We start from the raw sequence: 22,141 nt of genomic DNA on the forward strand, positions 1-22,141 counted from the left end.
ATACAAAGAATTAATCCATTCCAAGTTTCATAAAGTTTTATTTTAAAATGTTTAGATATGATCTCAAAAACTGTTTTTCTTTTCTTTCACTTGCAAGGAACAAATCTTTTATCAAAAGGCATAAAAAATTGCTCCAACTTGCTCATATGAGTGTGACACTTTTTTACAACTACAATTATTTTGTATGCTGCCTAATTATTTTGAAGATAATTTTGTAGTTCCGGTAACAATGTTTTGGTGAAGATGTTTATATGGTTGCTTTGTAATATGAACATGTTCTGAAGATACTAATATTGCAATTTACATTTTTTATAAACCCACACACTCACGATAGTATGTAGATTTTTAGCGTGTATGTGTTTTCTTATTACAAAGCCACATCGTGCTATCTGCTGAACCCACCAAGGGGAATAGAACCCCTGATTTTAGCGTTGCAAATCCAGAGACATACCGCTGTACTAGCGTGGGGAAAATTGTGAGCTCTCATTCCATAAATAAAATTGAACTTTCCTGCAAATCTTTCAAATAGATTATATCGTTTTGCTTCCAATAAAGAAATTAAAGTTAACAGATTATTGGAACTAAAACAAATTCTTAATTCAAGAGATTTTAAAATTGTGAAGAATAACTTTTAAAGTAAAAAAATCGTTTAAACAGAAAGCTTAATTACAATAAAGACGGCCTGGTATAGTCAAGTGGTTAAAGAACTCGACTCCTAATCTAAGGGTTGCGGGTTCGAATCTCTCTCATACCAAACATGTGAGCACTTTCAGCCATTGGGGTGTTATAATGTGATGGTGTATCCAACTATTCATTGGTAAACGAGTATCCCAATAATTCGTGGGGGGTGGTGATGAATAGTTGCCTTCCTTCTAATCTTACACTGCTAATTGAGGAAGGGCTTGTGCAAAATTGAAAATAAAGATAATATTATTCATTCTATTGTGATTCGTTGTCTAAATATACATATTTCATTTGTTAATACGCAGTTAAAACAATTAGTAGATTGGTTTGGTTTGTTTTGAATTTCGTGAAAATCTCTTGTGTGAGACTGGAGGGAAAGCAGCTAGTTATCATCACCCATTGCCAACTCTTGTGCTACTCTTTTACCAACGGATAGTTGGATTGATCGTAACATTATAACGTCCCCACGGCTGAAAGATCGAGTATGTCTGGTGTGACGGGAATTCGAACCCGTGACCCTCGGATTACGAGTCGAGTGCCTTAACCACCTGGCCATGCCGGACTCATTTAGTAGATAACACTGAAATATATTGTCGAAGATATAAAATTACTTTATCAAGAATATAACGCAAAAACGTAAATAAAGAGATTTTTTTCTAAAGAAGGTATCTTCATTTGTGACAAAGAGGACTGTGCTTTATGTAATTTAGGTTACATGAAAGTTACGAAAACAATAAAGAAAGTAACAAAGAAATATTGTTGTTGTTTTTATTAAACCTCATTTAATTTAAATTCTCAGAACGCAAGATTTTTTTTAGAATGTGCAAGTTTTCGTGAATTATGTATATATATGAGACAAATAATTTAAGATTTAGGACAAATTTACATAATTTATATGTTAAAAAACTGGATTATATTTTCAAAAAATTACAATTCTAAAATTCATGTTTTTCCATTTTCGGACGTGTAAAACATAAAAAATCATTTTTCGAAAAATATGTTATAAATTTTTGGTGCCATTTTAAATAGTTAGAAGTAAGATGACAGAAGTAACTGGTTGTGGGAAGTCAGTAAGAATTGAGGGACTATGAATACTAATATTAAAACATACATAAAAGAAACAATAAAGTAAGTAAGAAATACAAAAGAAGAGGATAAATAAATTACAGTTATATAATAAAAGTATTAAGTGTTTTCACTTTTGAAAAATATATATATTTAATTTAGAGTATTTCTGTTTAGTTGAAAAACGGTATTGAAATGATTTTGTTATAGATATTCAAGAAAATTATAATCTGAAGAGTAAGTGATCTTTGAACTCACTTATATATAATAGATTAATATTTCAATGTATTGTCATATATATATACACACACTTAGTATATAACTTTTATAATTAAGGATTTCAGCTGCAATGTGCAGAGAACTTTATAAGAGCAGGGTTTCATTGATAAAAAAGACATTTCAAGGCAAGCCCTTTTTTTGGATTGAGATGGTGAACTGTTGAGCCTATGGATTCCTTTTGGTCCAAAAAAACGTAAACTAAACCTATAAGAATAAGTTACTCCTCTTTTATTCCCATCCAATAGGTTTTATAAAATCTTTCAGATTCTAAAACAAAGCAGTGAGTTCTAGTCGTTTGTAGTGGTTACCTGTTTTACCCAATCCAAAGACTATGCAGTGTGTTGTCTGTTAATCAGTCATTAAACACTAAAATGACCTGTCACATAAGGGACTCTAACGTTGCAGTTTGTACTGCTGTTACGTCAGTAAAATGTGCTTATGCTATAAATCACGAAAAGAATTATGCACCCTGTAGGCTACAACATAGCATGGCATACGATAGGCATAATTTTTTTTTGTTTTCATCAAAGTTAGTTATTTTGAAATTCGCGCAAAACTACTCGAGGGCTATCTGCGCTAGCCGTCTTTAATTTAGCAGTGTAAGACTAGACTATTTTTTTACTACTCTTTTACCAATAAATAGACCTTAGATTACGAGTCGAACACCTTAACACACTTGGCCATGCCGGGCCTTAATCAAAGTTTTAAGTAGCAATAGATTTAAGATACGACAACATAATTTAATATAAAACACTAAATATTTTTTCTTGTTAGACGTTCAAGATGACTCGCCTATTTTGAATAGTTTCAATACAGAAAATATATTTTGACAATTAAACACTGTTTTTATTCATATTTTTGTTCTATAAGCAGTTATATGTATTAAACATCATATATGTAAATCAAACACTATCGAGTAACACAAATAAAACATTTTTCTTTGTTTTATGTCCAACGTTACCGGTGGTCAGAACAGATTTTTATATTTGTTATTCATTTATTTATCAGAGTAGAATACCAATAATCTACACCACCTGCATGCTACAGCTATGCTTGACCGAACTAGTAAAACATGTTCCAGTACAATATGATGGAATTGTTTCACTAAATCAAGTTGTCCAGGTATGTAAGGTCTCAAATAATCACGAATTGTTTTGTTTTTTTTGCTGAAGTACGTTTTTCGGGAGTATTTGATGAAACAACTGACATAGGACAAGCTGGTTCTTCAGTCTTGGAACTTCCAATATCATTCCATGGCTGTAACTCAGCCGAACCAAAAATTACAAAGAATGTTCCACAGAAAGTGTAAATTGCAGCTCCGATAGGGAATACTTTCTTCCACTGTTGCAGGGTTTGCTGTACAAACAAATCACAATACGTTGGAAAGAGAAACTTGTCAATATAAGTAACGTTACTTTAGTTGTAGTAACCTTACGCAAACAGTCCACTCGAGCATACACATGTTCAGTACACTCACCAAATAAAACAAAATAAACAAAACAACTATGTAACAACAACTAAATGCAAATGAAACAAATAACTAACAATCACACTTACTAAACGTCCCTACCTGAGAAATACCCAAAACAACTTTTATAGAATTTATCCAAGAGTACGAAAACCCATCAAACCAAACAGATGACATCACATTATTATTACACATAACCAAGAAACACTTTGTATCAAAAATACCACACATGATCAGAACAATTATGAAATCCTTACTAATATAAAAATTTGTAAATCGCCCAGAACTTACAAGAGTAACTGGATTGTGGTCATTACAACACATAATGCTGTATACAACATTTCCTAATAAAGGATCAGTATAAACACTATTAAAATCATTCATTTTCTAGCCCTGTTTACGCGAACTTTTAAACAGTATTTCGCAGTATTTAAACATATACCACAAATGTATAAATTGCACCTGATTCTCTCAGATTACAAATTCAAAAGCCTATTCATAGTCATCATCATCAGGATATCTTCATGTTGAATTTGTGCCATGCTTGAATTTCAGTTTTATCCTTTTTTACCACAAAATATCACTCTAACCAAATTATACATTGGTTTTACTTTTCTAATATGTATTGTGTGCTTTTCTTAATGTTGGATATTTTAAAGTATACATGAACACTTTGTGATGATATCGTTCTATAGGAAGAAAACATGATATTTTAAAATTAGTTTCTTCAAATGGAAAGGGAAATAATATTTACAAAATTGTGAAGTATTTGAAAACTGCGTTAGAGATCTATAAAACAATTTAGATTTTTATTATTTCTTTCTTTCTTTTTTACACTTAAGTCTTTACTATGAAATCTGGACAACATAATAACTCTTGGCATATTGAGTTAAGCTAACTACTGTGTATATCTTAGGGTAAGTATTGCTTGACCTACCTGTCCTTGAGTAAGGCTACCAACGACATAAGGGACAATGAATCCATTAAGTTGTGATATCCCGTTCGTAAGTCCCATGAGAACTCCTGTACAGAAAAATATTGCATGTGCTTCTATGTCAAACGAAATAAAATTTATCTGTAAAACAAACTGCTCATTTTTGTTAACAGACTGAAGATCATAATGGTAGTATAAAGTTTCTTTCCATGTTCATTCTTAAGAATTGACAAATGACTCCGTGATGACGAGAAAACCCATTTGTAGAGAAAAACATACATGTGAAAACGGCTGGTGTGGGTTGAGAAATCACTATGTAGAGGAGCGAACAACATTTCGACCTTCTTCGGTCATTATATTTGACAAATGACTCAATACTGTAAAACCAAAGTTAGTAAACCAGTATGAATATTCCACATTTATTTGTTCTATATTTTTTATGTTATAATTAACAACATATCGAAATTTCACACAATTTATTTCAAGATAATCGTGGTATGGTTATGTGTTTTAAACTGAGATTGTTTGGTTAGTTAACAAAAAAAAACTAACAGTTACAACAGTTGGAAATAACCATGTTCACTGGATTTAAAATGTTTTCTCTCTCAACCTTGTTCACTGGATTTAAGATGTTTTCTCTCTCAACCATGTTCACTGGATTTAAGAGGCGTTCTCTCTAAATCGTTTCCTTTTGGGATCTGTTAGAAAACTCTGTTCGTTTTTATTGCAAAGCCATATTGGGCTATTTGCTTTCTTCAGGACTAGGAATTAAACCCCGAATTAACCGTTGAAAGTCTGTAAATTTACCACTGTCCCATAGAGAGACGAGTTGTGAAATACTGTATATTGACCATTTTAATGTGATAATGAAGTGTAAATACAGTCACTGTTTGTTTAAAGCTTTATGTCACTCTGCTATAAGCATAGAAGTTAGTGGTGGGTCGTGCGCTTCTAGTAATTCTAAATAAAGTCGTCCGTGGAGGAGCGAAGTTTGGTAATCACTGCTTTACTTGGTTGTTACGTAATGTTCTTCTTTTTACAGGTGTTTTATTTAATTATCTAAATAGTGGAATAATTTACTGTGTTGAAAAATGTAATATAAGAAATAAATTTAGAAACTTAATTGTACAACTGAGTGTAACCTAGTAGTCAGTTTGTCCAACTAGGTATTCAATGTTCCTAGTTCGCGTCCCATTGTTTCAAAATCGCGCTTCGCACTTTATCACTGCTACTGCATTAAAATAGTGGCGGTTAAATACCATTATGCGATTGGTGTAACCAAAGAGATGGCGATAGGTGTTGTGAACTTCGAGTCATCCTTCTAGTCAATCACTTCAAAATCATTGTCAGCTAGTGCGGCCTGTATATTTGAGCGAATGTACAACACAAACAAAATTTAATAAAAATGTATCTCAGAACAGCTGGTATGAAGATGAACTAGGAAGGTCGAAACGTTATTCTCTTCTTTATTAGTAAAAGTGTTAATACCCATACAAGCCGTTATGAGATTCATTTTTTATTTGAAGTGGGTTTCTCGTCATCAAGAATTTACGAAATGAGCTTGTAAAACAACAAGAAACAACTTTACCTGAAGCAAACGTTTTTGTTTATTTTACATGTGTAGAACAGTATTTGGTTAATTTGCAAACTGTGAACTGAGATTACATACACGTAATTGAAATGTTTTTCTTGCTGTACTTCCACACCAAGTCTAAAAAGATAAACTGACAGTTAGGACTTTATGATTACGATAAAAGATGACAGACTTACCAGCATAATTTGGAGTCATGTCAACGCCCACAACAAAATCCGGGAAATATGAACCCGTTGAACCCCATGCTTAAAGCCAAAATAGTGACGGCTAAAACATGGTTACAATTAGCCAAATTCACTGCAGTTAAACACAGAGCTGAACCGTAAAAGCCTAAAAGAAAGAATAATTGTAATATATTGTAAAATTAATACATTAAAACTGAAGTTACATTTATATATAATTTGAAGAAAGTGTAAAATGGTGAATCGAATGATAGATTTAAGTAAAAATGGGTCGAATATCGAAAAATATTGAGATCAGTAGATTAAAAAAATGTAATATATCTCTTTATATCAATGCCAATTAACCAAGAAAAACTCGTTAAAAGGTTCCGTCTGTATACAGTTTGGGAAGTTTGACATCTGAAATAAGTTACCACAACACGTGCTACTACTGTTAACTACAAAGACGAGTAGCAAGGAGGTATAAGTGGTCTAGAAGAAAAAATAAAACAATAAAAGTAGTATTTATAAAAGGACAAAATAATAGATAACAGTAAATAATAAATTAAATGAATAATAATAATAATAGTGCCACAAATATTTAAATTATAATCAAAATAACCAAGCTAAATGTAATAAAGACACTAAAAGGGTTTTGAAACATGCTTCGAAACCTCAAACTAATAATAGTATGAAGTATTAAAAATATCAAAAATGTGTGAATAATCATTTCCAGTATTTTTAGAACACTTAAGATCTTTCCTTTATTTTTAGCTTCGCTTATCTTAGTTTTATTTACTGTAACACGTTTTGGCTGGTTTCTAATATAATGCTTAGCTATTTTAATTTATTTTTCATTTCTTCATTTAAAAGTTGCTATTAAGTTATTAAGCTAAATGCGTTAGATTATTTGATAGTGTGTGGCGTTACTGGCTGAAAATATAAGGGAGCTAAGAAGAGCTGATTGTTGACATCTGCTAAATAACGGAAACTATGATATAGGTATAGTATTTTATCTTGACATTTCTGTTAAACAAAATCAAATTAGCCGAACATAAAAGAAAATATAAAATTAAACTTTGTTTTAAAATAGCTTATCATACAAAACTGAGCGTATCTACATATAAAAACAATTACAATAGAGAATTAACATATTTTATAAAGATGAAATGTCTTATAGGTGACCTTCGTTTAATGGTTTTATATTCATATGTAGTTACATCTTTAACCATGAAAATGATTTTAGTGTGTTTACAAACAGTTGTGACGATTCACTATAATATTTTAACAACAACTACTGGAGATTAACTTCAACCCTAAAATGCGAACATCGTAGATTGTAGATCTGGAGGTACCCTTTGCATTATAACGGATTTATTATTATATACTTATTTTAATATCTACGTGTACTTGAGTTTAATATATTCTTAAAAATGCAAGGGGGATGCGAAAGTCTCTAAAAGTTTATAAATCGATGCACCAAGAGACATTTAATATTGTTGTTTTGGTATACTTACTACACTATAAACCGCGGAAAATATAACTGTGATAAACGCTTATTAATCGGAGAACTACATATAACTGACCAGATATTTTAAAAAATTCGAATATTAGAAGCCGTTTATCTTTAGTGAATTAACTTCGAGTGTTAGTATTTCTTTAAGGACATCATATAACATCAGCGAATAAAAACTCGCGTGTGAGGAAGCTAGATAGCTTTCCGGTGAAATGAGTGTGCCTCTGTATCAACACAGAAATAATTCGCTCAGCGTGAACCGTCGGTAAAATATTCAGTTCCAGACCAGATGGAAGACTCACCATGCTTTGTAAAACTTTTGTATATAAAGCATTATTTGTAATATCCATTATTATAAATTGTTATGTATAGATATGCGTTAAGAAAGAAAACTGTGTACATCAATCATATTGCCAAAATATACAAAATTAATATATTTTGACATTTAATTAACATAATGAATTGGATACTCGTTTGGGGTATATTATAACACATACCCGCATATAGTCTTTACCCATCGAGATTAAGATTAACTTAACCCTTAAACCACTAGCATTATGAACAGTAGTTTCAGAAAATATCATGGTTGTAGTTTGCGTATAATTAAGGCAAGTTTCCTAAAACAAAGAAAATTTCAGAAGGAGGTTGAATTTGTTTGTTTTCTTTCTCAGGTCTCAAAATTGCTTTGAAACGTGGTGTATATTACAGAATAATTATTTTAAACAATAACTTAATTCGCTGAAGTAAAAAAAATGTGTATATAAACGTTAAAAACTTACCAAAAGAATTAGACATTTTCCTTAACACGGTCAGTCTAAACCAGTTTTTGTGATAAACCAAATCTACAATATACCCCGCTAAGCAGCCAATAGGCAGAGCAGATAATAATCCATTCTGTAGAAAATGAATAAAGAAAGGGGTAAATAGAAAACGTTTTCAAACCTTCTGATTAACGTTTACTGCTACTTTCCACTAGCTTTCTTATCAGAGTTGACAAGAGTTCTAGCTGCTGTTGAAGAACATCACAGCTACACAACTTCAGATACGTTTTACTGATAGTACCCTCAATAAGCAGCGGATGATAAATCTATAAACAGTCAGGTGTAAACTCTGCACAGTTTTAATAAAGGAAAAAGATGTAATTAAATTTCCTTGTGAAGAAATGTTTTCCAATGTCTCTTTAAACACTTTTTATGTAAAAGTTACAGAACAGTACAAATCGTTATCTGACATTGCTGCTTTAACATTTTTAATATCTTTCATTTATAACTTCACACTTGTGTGAAACTGCGTTTGAAACTTTGACGTTGTTGAAAAAAAAAAGTGCATATATCAAGGCAAAATATTCGAACCAATCTTTACTTGAAATTCACACCAAACATATCATGTACTTTTCATATGTGTCAGCAAAAATAAGAAATTTTTCTTATTCATGGGCAAATATTAAAATATTCACTTTTTCTACTATATTTCTTTTTATGTAAAATTTACGCCTATTTAAAAAAAATAAAAGTTTCGCGTGATTGTAAAGCTAGAGAACCTCTAGAAAGCAGTTAATTAACAACACCCATTGTTAGATCTTGGGATATTCTTATTTGAACGAATAGTGAGATATGATGGTTATACTTATCCATGGCTCTGAAGTGAGCAGCGTATTTGTGCCACTAGGGGATGTAAACTATTAATTTTTATAGTCGCAACTAGGGTACGCTGATAGTTTCGCCACTCCCAAGTCACGAAATCGTACACTTTCTTGTGGGTTTTACTGTAATGCCGTAATAGATATATATAACAAAGAATACTTAACTTCAAAACAAAATAAATTGAAATTTGTATTAAATAAATTTTCATATGTGAGAAATATATACGGATCTACAATTAAACAAAAAATCTCATTCAAGAAATTCCAAAATGCAACATTTCGAAATAAATAAAGTCCCATTTTTTACACTCTGCCAAGTTGATATACATTTTAATTATAAATGTATATAATTCTTACCTGTTCATTGTCGAAGTGTAAAATGTTCTTCAGGTAAGTTGGTTAGTCAATCAGAATTTTATAGAATCCCCAGGAATTTCCGTAGTGTGCTATTATCACGTCCCACACAGGAAAAGAAGTCAGGATTTGCTTCCAGGGGATTGATTTGTTTTCCTTTTTTGTAATGTTATCTTGGGTTAATTGCATATTATATTACTGTATTTAAAGGTGTAAAAAAGCATGTTTTTATTCGTATATATATATATCTAAATATTTTAATTTTTATTATACAGGCAGTTTATAAGAAGTAACAATTTTCAATTTAAAAATGAAAAAACATATTAACACTGGAACTAAACAAATACATTATATATATCTCATAAACAACAAATAAAATGTGACTTTAATATCTCCATTAAATCATTTTACCATTTCCCTGTTATTTTGAATTCCTTTTTCTGCTTGTATCTCCATGACTTCCTGTTTGGATATTCACGGATGATCCAAGGGAAAATCATGAACAATTAAAATCCAGAAGATGCTGCTCACACAAGTGATTGCACCTGGTAAATAAAGGTCTGGTTTCTGATCCACAATAATAATAAAATCCAAACTAAATAAGATAATTATAAAATAATGATAGTTACGAAAAGCATAATTACTTAAAATTACTAGTCGTAGTTATCCACGCAAAAACTATCAAGTTTGTGAACATCTGATTTTCTGATGATTCAATGGGCTTATACTACTAAAAATTCTACATTCAGTCTCTGCGGTAGATACAGCGTGGCGGACAGCGTTACTATACTTTTGTAGAATTGCATATAGATTTTAATATGTCTCAATTCATGTTTATACATTTAATGTATGTGTGCATTTGTATTACATGTATTTTAGAAAACCTTGTGGTGTTTTTCTAGCTATACAGTGTTACAATACTGTCTTAGGACTACATGTAGATTTTTACTGGTCTCAACACATAGTTATATGTTTTATTTATACATTTAACTGTGTTACATAAATTTTACAAAACTGGAATGTGTCACTAAGGTACTGTAGGCGGATGGTATTTCTAGGCAAATCGTAGTATTGAGATTAGTGCTGCTAGAACAGATGGTGTATCTTTAAACGGATTGTTCAACAGGTTGACGAGTTCATCGTTGGGTGTCTCAACGTGTGATTAAGTCATTAATTGTAGTTTGTTGGATATATAAATATAAGAGTTATTATTTAGTTTAATTCGTGATTTAATATTTAATTATTATTTAGTTTTCATAACAAGAGTATTAGAGCAAGCAACAGAACATATGAAAATAATTCTTTTTGTCAACAGGATTTTAAATAATTGATTCATCATATGTTTACTCTTGACTAAAAAAGAGAATTATTTAGAGTTTTAGATATAATTGTGATATTCTATAGTGTAAAGAATTTTTGTACATACGTTTGACTTGCTTTGAAGCTATTAGTTTAAAACAAGTGGATCGTGTGCTGTCCGTCTATTGTTCGAATTTATTGCCAACAAGTCACAGACACCTATTGTAAAAGAATCCCACCTTACGTACGTAAAGCTCTGACATAGTCTAGACTTAATTATATGTTTTAAAAAGTTGCAAGTAAGGCCATTATTTTAATGGGAGAACTATTATGGCATAAAGTATTGTATATGTCAGTTTTTATCACACATACTAACTTTATTTAGTAATATACTATTTCAATGAGATAAAAATTGTAGAATAACCAATAATTTATTTTCTGCATACTCTTATAATTATCTATCCTGAAATAATTTTATAATATTACTTAGTTTTTGTGTCCTGAAAATGAAATGTGCATACTCTTCATTTCAATGGATGTAAACAGTTGTAAATGGTGTAAATAAATATCTCATAATAATAGATGTTTTGTACAACAACGTATTAATTATTTATTTATAGTATTAAGTATATGATAAAGTTTAGTCTTAACTAAACTAAAGCAAAAAACAAAACATATACATGTTACGGTTTTAGTCTGTCTCTTTATCGATTATTAACCGTGCTTAATACGGGCTTAACTAATGTTAGCTCTAAGATAAATGAACTTATTATAATAGTGCAACAAAACTAGATTTCAAACAAGGACTTTGTAATAGAACAAGAGTGGAAGCTTGGAAGCTGTATTCTTCGAGGATACATGACAGATCTCGATAAATAGAGGTTCATTCCTCGAATAACATTGAACCCTTTAGATAGAAATATACCTTTTCAACTCAGACAAAAAATAGCTCTCAATTATACTTTCATATTCTATGACTATAAACAAGTTGCAAGGCAAGACTTTGACATTTGTATTTATATTGCTAAACCTGTTTTTCACGAGGATAGTTTTATGTATTTTTTTCCAGAGTAAGAGGTTTTGAATCTGATAAAGAATTTTCTGGTAGAATAAAAAGAAATCCTGTGTATGACAATAAGTGTTTTGCGTGTCTTTGAATAGAATAAAATAAAATATTTCTTTCAGGTTCCACCTGGAATCATAAACAAACATTATTAAATCTATAAGTTTTAGTCGGAACTTAAAAAAATTAGTATCACTTCTTTAGGAATATATCATAGCTATTGATAAAATTACTAAATCACTACGAACTGCAATCACTATTGTTATCAAGGCAGCATTGTTATTTCAAGAAAAAAACAACAACAATAGCAAATATTGAAATATAAAGGTTATTATCTGTGTCGTTGAACTCATATTAAACTCATGAATAACATCAAATAAATATTATCTCTTAGGTATCATGTGATCAACCAGTTATCTTCAAGATGTTATGTATTAACAAAAATTATCAAAGAAAACAAGCATCAGCACAACGACCCCAATCATAATCACCAAATAAGGTGTGATCGTAACTGCGGATTTTAACCGGGAACTTCACTAGATAATATTGTCTCTAATTTGTTTTCTGTCAAAACTCTTTAGACAGAAGCAGTGTCATTATGGGTTCTATTATAAATATGAGCAAAATATAATATTTTATTTATAACTTTATAATAAGTTTTAATTATAAATCAAGTGATTATTCTTCCATGTTTTGCAAATGCAACATATTCACTGTTTATTTTCAGAAAACTTCAATATTAATAGACTTGAACTTACAAATTATTGAATTACCTTTCATGCAACGTTTTGTTCATATTAATATTTCTATTAAAGTTTATAATATTCATTTGACTAAGACTGTGTGAAAACAAACACTTAACTGATCACGAGACATCGTACTAAAGATATTTACTACATAAATAAAGGATTTAAACATGTCATTATAGTCAAACATTATTATCTGTGGTACCAATAATATTATTTTTCACACTACATGTTAAATACATGTAAGATTTCAGTTTGTAAGCTCAGGAAAACTAGCTTACATTTCAAACAGATATTTACTTAGATTTTGAAGGAATGCTATTGTAACAAGTGATGCATTATCTCTCACGTATTCTTTACAGAAAGATCATCAGATATGTTAATCATTAGTAACAAGTCAGTCTAAAGATCAAATTTCAGATAATTATGTGTCTACTTTAGTTTTCTATGATGAATTATATCCCATGAATATCAATCTTTAACAAGTATTTTTGATATATGTTACAAATCTCCATTTATATTTTTATATAAAACTTGTGTTATATTTCATCATAGTCCAATATTTTATAATTAATACATGTAACATCACAGACTTACGTATCATACATGCAAAAAACCTTTATTAACAAAATTACAAGATAAAATAATATATTATTCATCTTAATTCATAAAATACCGACCAATATACATCTAGCTAGTCTTTTATGGTAAATTACACTCTATGAATTTTAGTTTTTAACAAGTATGTTTGAATAACTGAAAAACTCTCCAGTTATACTTCTTATATAATTTTTTGTTTGCTTGTAATTAGGTAAAAAAGCAACACCATGGGCTATGTGTACTATATATTTCTATCATTGTAAGTCTGCAGACATACCACTACACCACTGGAGAAGTATTATATAAAACTAATGTTTCACCATGCTATCATTAATATATCTAAGTTAAATCACAGACTTAACAAGCATCACATATACCAAAACAAATATTAATAACCATTCAAAAGACATTTACATACTATTTATTATAACATCTTAGTAAAATACTATCTTACAGCCCAATGTAATAATACATACAGTATATACTTCTTCTAACATGTAAGTGGTCAAACAGAACAAATTAAAAAAAACATTTGTGAAAATGCATATAAAAAGATAAGAACAGTTATGGTTAAACCTACCTGTTTACATAGATCCTTTAAACTTTAGTGGAATAAATCAACTTATAAATGAAAAAATGAAATTATTGTATATTACTTAGAGGTTTAAATAAGCACCTTTTTCATGATTAAGATATTTTATAGCATATATTGATTATAGAAATAAATTAGCAATAAATGATTTAGTACAAAATGTAAGGAAGTGCAAAATGTGTGCCACTAAAATTAGATATAGAAGTAAAAACTATACTACAGTGTGTTAAATGTGAACAATTAATTGTTTCATGGTTATAAAAATGAAATATTAGGTATGAGAAAATCCTTTCAGGAGAGATAATAGCAAGAGTATGTAAAGTAAATTATTGGCTATTCTATAACACTTATCTCCTGTATATAATGAATTAATATAGTATGTGAGAAAGAAAGAGACCTATGTAATACGTTTAGCTATAATAGTGCTCTCTTCACAATTATGGTTTTACTTGTATCTTTTTAAGATGTATAATTGAAACTACACTACAATGTTGTTGATTAATCACATGTTAAAACACATTGAGACACACTACAATGGACTCCTACTAAACAATCTGTTTCTCTATTGTACCAGCATTAACCATAATAACATGATTTGCTAAGTAATACCATCCGCCTAGAGAACCTTTGTAATACATTCTATTTGGTAGCATCATCCACCTTTGTGGCCCGGCATGTCCAGGTGGTTAGAGCGCTCGACCTGCAATCTGAGGGTTGCGATGTCGAATGCCCACCACATCAAACGTGATCACCCTATCAGCCGCGAGGGCGTTATATGTAACGATTAATTCCACTATTTATTGGTAAAATAGTACGTTGCTTAATTAGGGACTGCTGGCTCTCGTGTAGCTTTGCGCGAAATTAAAACCAAACAAACATCCGCTTTTGTAAAACAATTAAATATAGTTAAATATATAAATGAAAAACATAAAGATAAGTTGAAATGAATTGAAATCTATATACAATCTTACAAAAGTATAGTAATGTTGTCCACTTTTGTAAAACACAAACATACATTGCCCATATTCAAGTCTAGCGTATTGCACACCTGCTAATAGTATCCATTTGCAAAATACATACACTGGAAATTTGTTCTAAGAATTATTTATAATATATCTTTAATCTTATCAAAAGATATACTTTCGTATTTCTCTGTACAATACATCACATGTGGCCCATATTGCGACCATTTCGTGTTTCAGTTACTTTGTTTTACACTTTCAGCAATTTTTAATCGTTTCACTTTCTCAGATTTTCATAATTTACAGCATTATAGTTACTTTACGTTCTTCAAAACTCTCAGAAATTTCTCAATGTGAGATTTTTTTGGGGGAGAGAAAATTGCACCTTTATTAAAAAAAAAAGATAAATTATAAATATAAGTTTAGAAAAATTGTGTCCTAAAAGACAACATACTAACCAAATAAGTAGAAAGAAGATGGCCAGCCACCAAGAAAATCAGAGTTGGACAATACACCAGTCAAGGGCATTGTGACAACAGTGCCAATCTGAGCGCCGTTGTAGACAATTGTACTCGCTGAACTTAGTTCAGATTTTGGAATCCATCTTGCCAATAAAGATTACATAGCTTGGTTCATTATGACCTGGGAAAATAATATAAATTCTCAAATCAAAACTAAGGTTCCATGAAAACAGTTCCTTCCACCAAAAGTAACAAAACAACTTATGTTTCATTAACTGGTTCGTGACATCACGGCTTTTGTTTAAGTCATATTATTTCGAAAAGGAAACACATACACAAATGTAGATGTCGCAATAAGTTACAAAAAACAAAATTACGATACATTTAAATTTGAACTTTCTGACAATCATGTAGGAGGTACTGATATAAAAGACTTGTTAAAAAGCGACGAAAAATACGCTACCTATAAAATGAAAGATAAGATAAAAAATCGACCAAGATTAATAGAATAGAAAAAAATTGAAAGACACAAATAAGTGTTTTGGTTTAAACGCATTAACTCCAATTTTTAGTGCCACTCATTAACAAATACTGAGTATGGAGAAAACTTCAACAAAATTAAATGTAACAGAAAATAAAAGGATTTTGAAAATAGATATTAACAAATTAACACTTTTTACACCACCTATGTTCAAATAGGCCAAAGAGTTTAATATAATTAATGGTATCGTTTTCAGTTTACTTACTGATTAAATATATTTTACTACGGGTTACACTTTGTAATGAAAAAAAATTAATTAAATTAATATATTGCTCGAATACTTTCAATATTTATTATGGAATAAGTTCATACAACTACTTCTTTTATTTAAAATGAGAACCTTTCCTACTCCGATGTTTCTTTTATATATGTATTTCAAGAAACTTTTAACAGTATGTACCATAACAATTAATCTATTAACAAAATTCAATTGTTTGTTCACTTGTTTCCCGAAAATATATATAAATATAATAATCCTGTGTGTTGTACGTCCATGTGACTACTTCGCACGGTATGAATAGATCTTCACCAAATTTCATATGGAGGTTCATTGGGTCTATGGGAGTTTTGGCGCTTTCTACAATTACATATAAATAAAACAATTTTTCATGTTCTAAGTTAACATTTCATTAATCATCAATTTATATAACTTCCGTCTAGAGGACGCGCATACTTCAGTAGCTTTGTAATTATCCAAAGTGTTTATCCAAAAGTGATTTAGCAGTATTCATTTGGATTTATGCTCTCGTAACTTTTTGTGATCAAAATAATTTTTATATTGTATCATTAGATGAAAGATCTTATTTGTTAAACCATCGGTCTTTCCGTCAGCTTTTAAGTATTTCAATTTTTTTGTCAAGTTTTTTCATTGAATTCAAAACTCTCATGGAAGAACGAATACCCTTTTTATTATATATATTCGCAAATGTCTAATTCGTAGATGTTCTTAAGTTTAACTCATGTAGTTCTGCGCGAAATTAAAAAAAACTAACAAATCTTTAAAACGTACAACGAACGAAACAAATACATTTATATGTTATTGATACGTTGGAAATGAAAGAAGTTACGATTTGTTTTTAAGTTTACTTTTGCTCATGTGTTTCTTGCAGTATAAATAAAAGTGAAATATATTATTATATTCTGTAATTACTTCCAAGAGCACTATTTTGTATTTTATATTTATGACAAAGCTACCAAGACTATTTGCCACCGTTTCTGATTTTGAATAAAATAGGTTATTAAGTTTTATATTTCTTTTCTTCAAGTTTTGTTGTTGCAAAGTGCTAATCAAATAAATAAAACAATATTTTTATGTTCAGTTGTTGGTCATTCATTATTTTGAGCAGTCGATAGTGTTTAAGTTGAAACCCGTATACTTGTGTGTCTTCAACTCGACTATATATATAATAACATTCATATATATAGACGAGAATTGTAACTGAACATCAGAATCAGGTACTGTATGTAAAGAATTTATTTGTATTTTAAAATTGTCCAGTTACTTACAGGGAGACAGTATGTTCAGATATCAGGCAAATGTATAGGTTTAGATACCAGAATCAGAAAAAATAAAACGTCATATTCGAGGTGATTATGTTGAGTTTAGTACCAATAATAATTATCTGTAAAAACACTTATCATAGAAAATCGCAAATACCGTGTTTAGGTCGTTATACATGTTCAAATGTCACAATGGATGGCGGATTTAAATCCCATTTCTTTCAGTTGAACAATTAAAGTTTTAAAGCTAAGTACATGAATATAAAAACCTTTAGATTTGATTCAGCTGAAGCTTAAGATTTATTATAGATCCATTGACACGCGAAAAAACACGAATCAAACGTTTTATTTCAACAGGTTTGGTTTTTATTTAAATATCGCGCAAAGCAACACAATGAAGATCTGCGCTCGACGTCCCTAATTTCGGAGCGAAAAACAACAGGGAAGGCAGCTACTCATTACCACCCACCTCGAATTCTTGGAACTGCACTTTTACCAACGAATAGTAGAATTAACCGTCACACTATAATGCCATCACGGCAAAAAAGGTGAGCATGTTCGGTAGGAGGAGCATTTGAACCTGCGAGCAGAGCACCCTAATCAACAGCTATGCTGGGCCTGTGTCAATAGGAATATTCCCCTTTAAGCGTTAGTATGTAATTCAGGTTTGCAGACTTTGTATTCGCCGGATCTATATTTCATTATTGCCAGTTTAAACTGTGGTTTTAAAACTAAACATGTGGAAATAAAATGATTAAGTATGTTACAAGTGATGCTTAAGATTAATTTTAAACTCACTGGAAAATTCGAGCGGAAAAACGTTTTGTTTCAATCGGAACGCTGGCCTTAAAAGTTAGTATAATTCAGGTTTGCAGAATTTAAAGAGTGTTTCCCTAACTCTAGCTAACCCTCTATTACCTTCAATGTGATAAACCGTAATGATCCACAGTACAGGTATCAAAAAATTGTTAACCAAATATTATTATATTACCGAATATCTTTGATAGAATGATCTTGAGTAGGTTTGTTAGAATATAAGCAACTTGTGATGATTCCTTGAGTGTTCTCATCCTAGATAAACTCTCCTTCCTTAAAAAGGAACAAAATAATTCATGTCAGTAACATTAATTTCCAAAATTTTAAAATATTTGTTTACTTTAAATAAGTTATGTGTTCTTACCTGACCAAGACCCTCTACTATTCGTTTTGCAATAAAAACTCCAATAGGCAGCTGTAGTGACAGAGGTGTCAGAAGCGTTAGTACAGATGAAAGAAGAATTTCCAAACCAAATACTCTTTTATCACCAAATCTCTTTACTAGCGTGCCTCCAAACAGGTTTGTTATAAGGTAGCCAAAATAGAAGCACCCCAATATGATTCCTTGAGTGTATTCATCCCAGATAAACTACCCTTCCTGGAATAGCATGGAAGGAAAATTAAGAGTTTTTGACTGCATGAAGGGTTTACCTACAAATTCATTTTAAACATTTTTCTGTCTCATTCTCAATTACAACAGGTACTCGAACTTTCTTTTGGTGATATTATAGGATAACCTCTGTATTAGTAAGATGTGTAGTATTGGTTGTATCGGTTACAAGTCTGAGTCCAACGTATCAACACCGAAATATTTAAGAAAGATTCCAATAACAAATTCTGTTTTGGCTTACAGCGTATAGTATATATTTAATATTAAAATATTACACATAAGCGTTTATGCTCGAACATAACAAATTGAATATTTAGTACTCATAGTTTTTCTACAGTTTTAATGATATGAGAACATTATTCAGCTATGAAAAGCATCAATATTTTTTTCCTTTTTCAGATTATTAACATCGTGTAAGTTTAAACTACCGGTTCAGGGACAACAAGAAACCTATTGGTCCACTTCAGCTGTTCTTTCCTCTAAACTGAACTAAAACTATTAAGTAAGTAAATTTAATGGAAAATCTTAAACCCAGCCTTTGTCATTCGTATAGTTACCAAGCTTTTTCTTAAACTCATTCAACTTTACTGTTTTCGCAACATCCGAAGGGAACCAGTTTCAAATGCCTACTACCATGCCAGAAAAATAAAACTGTTTTGACTGAAGATCGCTCCTACTTTGCCAAAATTTGTACTTATGTTAAAGTTTTTAGCATTCGTTATTAAGTAATCAACTATTTTTATTATAATTACAAAACAATATGACGGTAAAGCACAAACATAAACACTATTTGTTGCAAAATGTTACAGCAAACTTCATTTCTCTTTGTCGAACTCAGACTTATAAGGAAAACGTGTTTATTTCCAAACAAAGAGTGTTACATATAAAGGACAGACAAACAGTATTAAAAGATACAAATTGCACTGTTAGTAATTTAAAATGCATCTTAGTATGACAGGTTGATGTGGAAGTAAGACTCACGCAGTGGTGAAGATACTGTACATTGCCAGGTTTAAGCCCCATTCAACATAACATAACATAATATGTAGGGACAATAAGAGACCTATTGGTCCATCTTGGCTGTCCCATCTTCTAAGCCAAACTAAGTTTATTAAATTAATTAATTAAACTCAGCCTTTATTACTCACATTTCTTTCACACTAACTCAAATTTACTACCTCTACAATATCTGAAGACAGCTCGTTCTGTAGGTCAACCTCTCTATTTGAAAAATAAAACTGTCTTAGTTGTGTTCCTTAGTTCTTTAATTCTTTAAGTATGAAAAACACTGATGTATAAACATTATTCATTCCTTTTACAATCTCAAGCACTTCAATCAGATGACAACTCCTCCATTTCAAATGTGGCCTAACCAATGGCATTATAATCTCTTTAGACCTGTGTTCAGTATTTCTGAAATCTTACTTGCCCTACTACTAGCAATAGCACACTGTTTAGAGGACTTAAGAACTGATCAACTATTATACTAAGATCATAACACTGTCAAGGTTATTCCCATCCAATTTGTATTTATAATTCAAATTGTGATAACCACGCGCAATATCTTGCATTTATCTTAACTAAAACCCATCTGCCATTTAGTCACCAAATTCAATAACTAATCCTTTTGTAAAGCAGCAGCATCCTCTTCACAGTCAGCAACACCATTTATTGACCATTCCTTCATCCCTGTCATTAATGTAATTCAAAAAGAGCAACAGTTCTAAGACAGAGCTCTGAGCAACACCAATCGCAACATTAATCTAGTTTGAATGAACTCCATTTATAACAACCCTCTGCCTTCTTCAATCAAGCCACTCTTCCATTTAGTTAGTTAACTTATCCCTCAACTCTTCAGAGATAAGTTTCTTTACAAGTCTTTTATGTGGCACTTTATCAAATGCTTTCTTAAAATCCAGATACACCAAATTTACGTCTTTACCCTCATCCACATATGCAGTAAACTTTTCGAAGCATTTTAAAATATTTGTAAGGCAATACCTTCCCTTAGTGAAACCGTGATGACTGTCTGATAGAAGATACTTTGCAAAGTCATTTAAAAACTTTACAATTTTATCAGATGGTCAACATGATTTCATTGAGAGAAAACCTTGTCTTACAAATATTATCAAAACTTGCCAACAACTGACATACGGCTAACAGACCTATAATTACTGAGACAACTTCTATATTAATTCCATTAAAGATAGGAGTACATTAGCTAATTTACAATCTGTTGGCACTTGTATATTATGATAAGTGGCTCGTATATCTAGCTCTTGGCCTCCTTTAAAATTCTCGGGGAAATATTATTTGATCCAGAGGACTTATCATTCTTTAAACTTCCCAATTTTATTTTAAGAAATAAACTGCAGAATTTATACAATTTTCTAGTTAATTTTATTTTCATATATCAGTTGTTCAAGATGGAGAATATTACTTAAGTCTTTATAAGTAAAAACTGAAGAAAAGAAGAATTTAATAACACATCTGATGTTTAAAACCACCAACAAGTTTTTAGTCAGTTGCGGGAAGGTATTTACTTTTACTCTATTCCACTACCTCTGGGTCTGACATCTTCAGATACGTTTTTTTTTAGTAAGTTACGTTTTACCTTTCTTAGATTTTATTTTATATTACAGTATTATGAACTGATCCAAGTCAACGATAAACTGTTTTGTAATACGTTCTTCCTTTAGATGCTAGAAGGGAATATAACCATTGTCAAATATTTATTAAGATATTTATATTAGAATTGCACTTGGGTAATGTTCAGTCTCAAAAATACAATAACATAGCAAGAACTTACTGTACAGGGTAAAATAAATGTTTGTTTAATAAAATATCTATATTTGTAATTACTTATAAATAAAGCTTAACTTCAACATAACAATAAAATGAATTATAATATGACAACATATTCTCTTATCTTCATTGATTTTAATTTCAAGCACAAAAGTATGTTTGTATAATATATTTGTAATTGTTATAAAATTAAAAATAATATTTTCATCTGAAAAATGATATATTAATTAATACTAACGTGTATAATTATGAATGGCTTACAAATACAAAATTTATGTGTTATACGTAAAATTTCTAGAATCAACTCATTATTACTAAATCATCCTGATCCTGATTATTTATCATTTTTATCCAATCATCCCGTTAACTTCTATCATGTGCTTCCCGATTTTATTTTTTTCTGTACCTTTCTTTAACTTTGTTACATGCAAATAATCCGTTTTGAATTT

General features: G+C 30.4%; 1 pseudogene across 1 annotated transcript in view; it reads right to left on the reverse strand.

The window, feature by feature from the left end:
• Positions 1–947: 947 nt before the first annotated feature.
• The window catches only part of LOC143257713 (putative inorganic phosphate cotransporter), an 88,470-nt pseudogene continuing 67,276 nt past the window's right edge, over positions 948–22,141 (reverse strand). The window contains exons 2-9 of the transcript XR_013031986.1: positions 18,642–18,875; positions 15,418–15,571; positions 15,283–15,344; positions 9,701–9,727; positions 8,481–8,595; positions 6,201–6,354; positions 4,434–4,519; positions 948–3,384 (exon numbers count right to left, since the gene is read on the reverse strand). The product of XR_013031986.1 is annotated as a putative inorganic phosphate cotransporter (transcript). The remainder of the gene's footprint in view (positions 3,385–4,433; positions 4,520–6,200; positions 6,355–8,480; positions 8,596–9,700; positions 9,728–15,282; positions 15,345–15,417; positions 15,572–18,641; positions 18,876–22,141) is intronic.

The sequence above is a fragment of the Tachypleus tridentatus genome, chromosome 7 (assembly GCF_004210375.1).
Source record: "Tachypleus tridentatus isolate NWPU-2018 chromosome 7, ASM421037v1, whole genome shotgun sequence".
NCBI classification, from domain to species: Eukaryota; Metazoa; Arthropoda; class Merostomata; order Xiphosura; family Limulidae; genus Tachypleus; species Tachypleus tridentatus.